This window comes from Nicotiana tomentosiformis, chromosome 8 (assembly GCF_000390325.3).
Source record: "Nicotiana tomentosiformis chromosome 8, ASM39032v3, whole genome shotgun sequence".
Taxonomy (NCBI): Eukaryota; Viridiplantae; Streptophyta; class Magnoliopsida; order Solanales; family Solanaceae; genus Nicotiana; species Nicotiana tomentosiformis.
Genome location: NC_090819.1, coordinates 120,702,868 through 120,708,254, shown reverse-complemented (window position 1 = coordinate 120,708,254; position 5,387 = coordinate 120,702,868). Strand labels below are relative to the sequence as shown.

Below are 5,387 nucleotides of genomic sequence, written 5' to 3'. Positions count from 1 at the left end.
ACCACTCTACAATCAAGGATTGTCAAGTGTTAGACCACCTCCAATTGCAGCCAATAATTTCGAGTTGAAGCAAGGTTTGCTTCAAACCATTCAAAGCAACTGCATTTTCAGAGGAAAGTTGAACGAAGATCCAAGCATGCATCTGATAGACTTCGAGGAGATTATGAACACCTTTTAATACAATGGGGTATCATAAGATGCAGTGTATTTAAGGGCATTTCCCTTTTAACTTAAAGATGCTGCGAAGTAGTGGCTTCGAAGCTTTCCAAATGGATCAATTAGAACATGGGAGAGGTTTAGAAGAGAAATCCATAACTTCTGCCAGAAAGAGAATGAAACTATTTTTGAAGCATGGGAGAGGTTTAAGGAGATAGTTAGAAGGTGTCAACATAGCAGAATTGAACTCTGGATGCAACTCCAGGATTTTTGGGATGGATTGACACTGACCTCGCGTAGAACATTGAACAATGTAGTTGATGCCTGTTTATGAAGAATACTCCTGAGAAGATAGTTACAATTCTTGATGAGTTATTCGAAGATGCTAATCAGTGGCCCTCTGATAGTGTGGAAAGAAGAAAATCAACTGGTGTTCACCAAGTTGATGCTACTACATCTGCGCCAAGTATAGCTTGATGCTATGGCTAAAGAAATATGAAAGCTAATTGTAACTTCGATAAAAAATGTACACCACGCAGCTTGTGATATATGTGGAAGAGGACACCTTACTCATGAGTGTCATACCTCAACTAAGGAAGTGAATGATGTAGGAAACTAAAATTTTAATGCAATGGGTCATAGGCACCCCGGTTTTTCATGGAGTTCACCTCGGGGTACTGCAAATGCATGGCAAAAAAACAACCCCATATTCCAGGAACAAGGAGCTCCAGGTTTTCAAAATCAGCAGAGGCATCAGTATCAATATCCACAGTCGATTCAACCTAGCATGGAGGATCTTATGAAGGCCTTCATTATTAAGACGGATGAGAGGCTTGATGCCCATGATACAACTTTAAAAGAATTGGGTACATTTTTTCGAAGCCTGGAAAGACAGGTTGGGCACTTAGCTACCCTAATGTTTGAGAGATCCCCAGGAACACTCCCGACTTATACAGAAAGAAATCCCAAAGAAACAGTAAATGCTGTAACTTTAAGAAGTGGGCAAGAGTTGAAAAATCTCACCCCAATCCAAAAAGATATGAGACATGAAAAAGAAAGCGGGGAGAAGTTGAAGAATGGTGTCGAAAAGAAGAAAGAAGGAAAATCGAGAAGGGAGGAACCTGAGGCAAGCAATCATATGCATGCGTTGCCTTTTCCCCAAAAGCTAAGTAGAGAAAAGCTGGACAAGCAGTTCGAGAAATTTCTAGATGTGTTGAAACAGGTTCATGTAAACCTACCATTCACAGAAGTGCTCTCATAAATGCCGGCTTATGCCAAGTTCTTGAAGGAGATCCTGACAAAGAAGAGGAAAATAGAAGAGACCTCAGTGGTCAAGATCACAGAGCATTGCAATGCAATATTACAAAACAAACTACTACAAAAGTGTAGAGATCCAGGGAGTTTTACCATACCTTGCTCCTTAGGCACTACTAATTTTGATAAGTCTCTATATGATCCTGGTGCCTCAATTAATCTAATGCCTCTATATTCTTGAAGGAAACTGGAGAAGGAGATTGGAGAGATAAGGTTTGCACCAATATCTTTGTAGCTGGCAAACCAAACAATTCTATTACCCGAGGAAATAGTTAAAAATGTCTTAGTTTGGGTAGATAAGTTTGTATTTCCTGTAGATTTTATAGTGGTAAAGATGGAGGAGAACAAGGAGGTCCCCCTCATCCTAGGAAGACCATTCCTAGCAACGGGTAGAGCAATATTAGATTCACATGAGAGAAAACCCATGCTTAGAGTGGGCGAGGAGACTGTGACTTTTGAGATGGATGTAGAAACGGGGGGTAAAAAGGGAGAAGCTAGCTGCTAGTGTTGTGTGGAAAGTGAAGGGCGAGAAAGAGAAGGTTGCAGTGAATGAGAAATATAAGTGTGGGGTGTACCCCAAGAAGGCTGAGAAGAAGATATATGCATGGATGAGTGCACTAGTTCGGGCGCGAGGGGTGGAGCCCAACTTTGACTCAAACCCCGACTAGATGTTCAGGGAAGTTTTTCTAACCTCTTGATATTTATTTGTGTGTCATGGGGACATGACACAATTTAAATTGTGGGGTGGGGATGTATATATGTATAGAATGTATAAATGTCTATGTGTGTTTTTGTAATTCATATGATTGAAAATTTTAAAAAAAAATTATTTTCCCCGACGATGGATGTCATTCGACAGGTTTCTTAAGGGATTAATTTGAAAGAAAAAGACAAAAGATTTTTTTTAGGTAGCATCTGAATTGCCCCTTGGTTTTTCTTTGTGTCGCGGTTCTTTTCCAAGGGTTTTGTTTGAATCGGGTGTAGTTAGTTTTTATTTTTTTAGAGTAGGAAATCTTGTGTTGTGATTTAAAATAAAAGCAATATCTCTTAACTGTATTATGTCTTGAGAATAGTAAGTGTTTTAGTTGTGACGCTTAGGCTCAGTTTTTGACTCTTGTATAAGTACCTTAAATTGTATGATGTTAACTTTGCTTAATTGCTTTGACTAGAGTATTGCGATGAGTCCGGTCCTGAGTGAGTTATGTCTCACGTGTGAGTGAGATTTTATGCATTTTGTGCATTGTATTTGATGTCTATAACTTGCCCCGTGTGTATGCAAAGAGAAATAATAGTTTTATTCAGTCTTGAAAGTGATATAGCCATTTCTTTGTTGAGCCAGTTATATGTTGTACCCACCTAATTGTTATGTATATTAGTTAACCCCTTGAGCCTATAATCATGTTTCCTTGACAACCACATTACAAGTCTTACTCATTTTACCTTTCGCAAGAACTTGAAATTGTTACGAACTTTGTAAAAGTTAAAGTGTGGGGTGTTGGGTATCTTTTGAGTGGAACTAATAAAATAAGGAGAAAGGTGCATTGTTTTTTTAAAAAAATAATAATAAGAGCCACTTGAATTGAAAAATATATAGTTGCATTGTTGTGCAAATATTCATTAATAATGGTAACTTTTGATGTGGGCGGCGCGGCATGCGGCATGGTAGCCCAAAAATGTTAGAGTGACTCCCCAATTCCGCTAAAAAGGGTAATTTCGTCTGAGGATTATTGGGGGCGGCTTAAATACACCAAAACACCATTTTAGATGGACTTTTGACAGATTTTTGACCTAAGGAGGCCAAGGAGGCTATGGAGGAGTTGGAAGAACACAAACACAAGGATTTCATCATTCCTTCCTCACTCGAGATCCGGGTTTGGATTGAATCTATGTTTTCCTATACCTTAATTACAATTGTGAAGAACTTCTCCATGTCTATGGAGTAGATCCTTTTGGGTTTTGATGGATTTGGTGTATTGATGATTGTTTGTGGATTATAACTCTATTTTTATGTATTTGAATAGTTTTTGGAAGATTTAATTGTTGCATCTATATTCACTTGTTCTTGTAATCAAAAGAGGCATAACTTGTGATATCTTTGCATTATATTATTAGTTGAGTTCATAGATTCTTCTAAGTAATCGAAAGAGGCTGATTGAATCATTGATTAAATCTAGTTAGGATAATAATCCAAAGAGGTTTTCCTAAAGACTGATCCACTACGCATTCTTGCATATCTTCACAGTGCTTAAATTGGTTCATCTCGTGAGGTTAAGACTTAATCGAGAGAGGAGTTTTTGCTGAACGTTTTACTAATAATAGAGTGAATTTGAGAGACTCACTTGAAAGTTGGAAATGAATTACCTAGAGTTAGATCTCGAATAATTATCTTGCACTTATTCTGTCAAAACCCTATCCTCTTCTACTGATAACCTTAATTGCTTATTCCTTGTTTTGATAGTCACTAGTCAATAGCTGTAGATTTTAGATTCTTAGTTAAATTTTATTATTAATCATATAAATTCTCAATTGTTGATCCTCCTGGATAGCAATCAAGCTAGAAACTACGAGAATACTATTTAAATCCAATCCATGCGGACACGATATTATACTATACTATCTTTGACTAGCGAGCACAATTTAAGTGTGTGTTTTGTGCTCGTCAAATTTTGGCGACGTTGCAAGGTATTGGTAATCAATAGTGTTTGAAATAGTTTGTAGTGCTAATTCAGGAATTTGTTTTTTTTTTTTTACTTTTATTTTGTTCTTCACGGGTTCTCCTTCGTGTACAGACAATAGGTTAAGTCTGTAGTGTATGACACGATCTTCTTGTAAAGAAGTAATAGCCTATAACACGGAATTGGAAAAACACCTGCGGCAACTGAGGAAGGAGAAAGAGTTTGCCGTAAGGTTCTTGGGGTAACCTTCAACCCAAGAACGCATGGATAATAACGATGACAATGAGGTAGAGGCAGCTACAAGGATAGCTGCTGAGGCAGCCCATAGAGCTGTTGAGGAAACTGTTGAAGACAATAGGGGTCAAAGATTCAATCTAAATCGACCCTTGATTGAAGACCAGTTCGAGAATGCGCTACCAAGGCCTGGTAGAGCATTGGGTGACTATGCCAGACCAGTCTACAATCAAGGATTGTCAAGTGTTAGACCACATCCAATTGCAGCCAATAATTTCGAATTGAAGCAAGGTTTATTTCAAACCATTCAAAATAACTGAATTTTCAGAGGAAAGATGAACGAAGATCCAAACACACATCTGATGGACTTCGAGAAGATTACGAACACCTTTCAATACAATGGGGTATCACAAGATGCAGTCTATTTAAGGGCATTTCTCTTTTCACTTAAAGATAATACGAAGCAGTGGCTTCGAAGCTTGCGAAATGGATCAATTAGAACATGGGAGGAAATAATCAGAAAATTTCTTGATAAATATCTCTTATCAGCTAATACATGCAAGTTTAGAAGAGAAATTCATAACTTCTGCTAGAAAGAGAATGAAACTGTTTTTGAAGCATGGGAGAGGTTTTAGGAGATAGTTAGAAGGTGTCAACATAGCAGAATTGAACTTTGGATGCAACTCCATGATTTTTGGTATGGATTGACACCAACCTCGCGTAGAAAATTGAGCAATGCAGTTGGAGGCCCGTTTGTGAAAAAGACTCCAGAGGAGATAGTTACAATTCTTGATGAGTTATCTGAAGATGCTAATTAGTGGCCCTCTGATAGTGTGGAAAGAAGAAAATCAACTGGTGTTCACTAAGTTGATGCTACTACATTTGCGCAAATACAGCTTGATGCTATGGCTAAAGAAATACGAAAGCTAACTATAGCCTCGATGCAAAATGTACACCCGCAGCTTGTCATATATGTGAAAGAGGACAGCCTACTCATGAGTGTCAAGC

At 38.0% G+C, this 5,387-nt stretch overlaps 2 non-coding genes across 2 annotated transcripts; both read right to left on the bottom strand.

Moving 5' to 3' along the window:
- Positions 1-292: 292 nt before the first annotated feature.
- Positions 293-399, bottom strand: LOC117273094 (small nucleolar RNA R71). Its single transcript, XR_004503056.1, has one exon. It is a non-coding gene; the product is annotated as a small nucleolar RNA R71 (small nucleolar RNA).
- A 4,540-nt stretch (positions 400-4,939) lies between these two features.
- Positions 4,940-5,046, bottom strand: LOC117273095 (small nucleolar RNA R71). The gene has a single exon (XR_004503057.1). It is a non-coding gene; the product is annotated as a small nucleolar RNA R71 (small nucleolar RNA).
- Between the last annotated feature and the right edge of the window lie 341 nt (positions 5,047-5,387).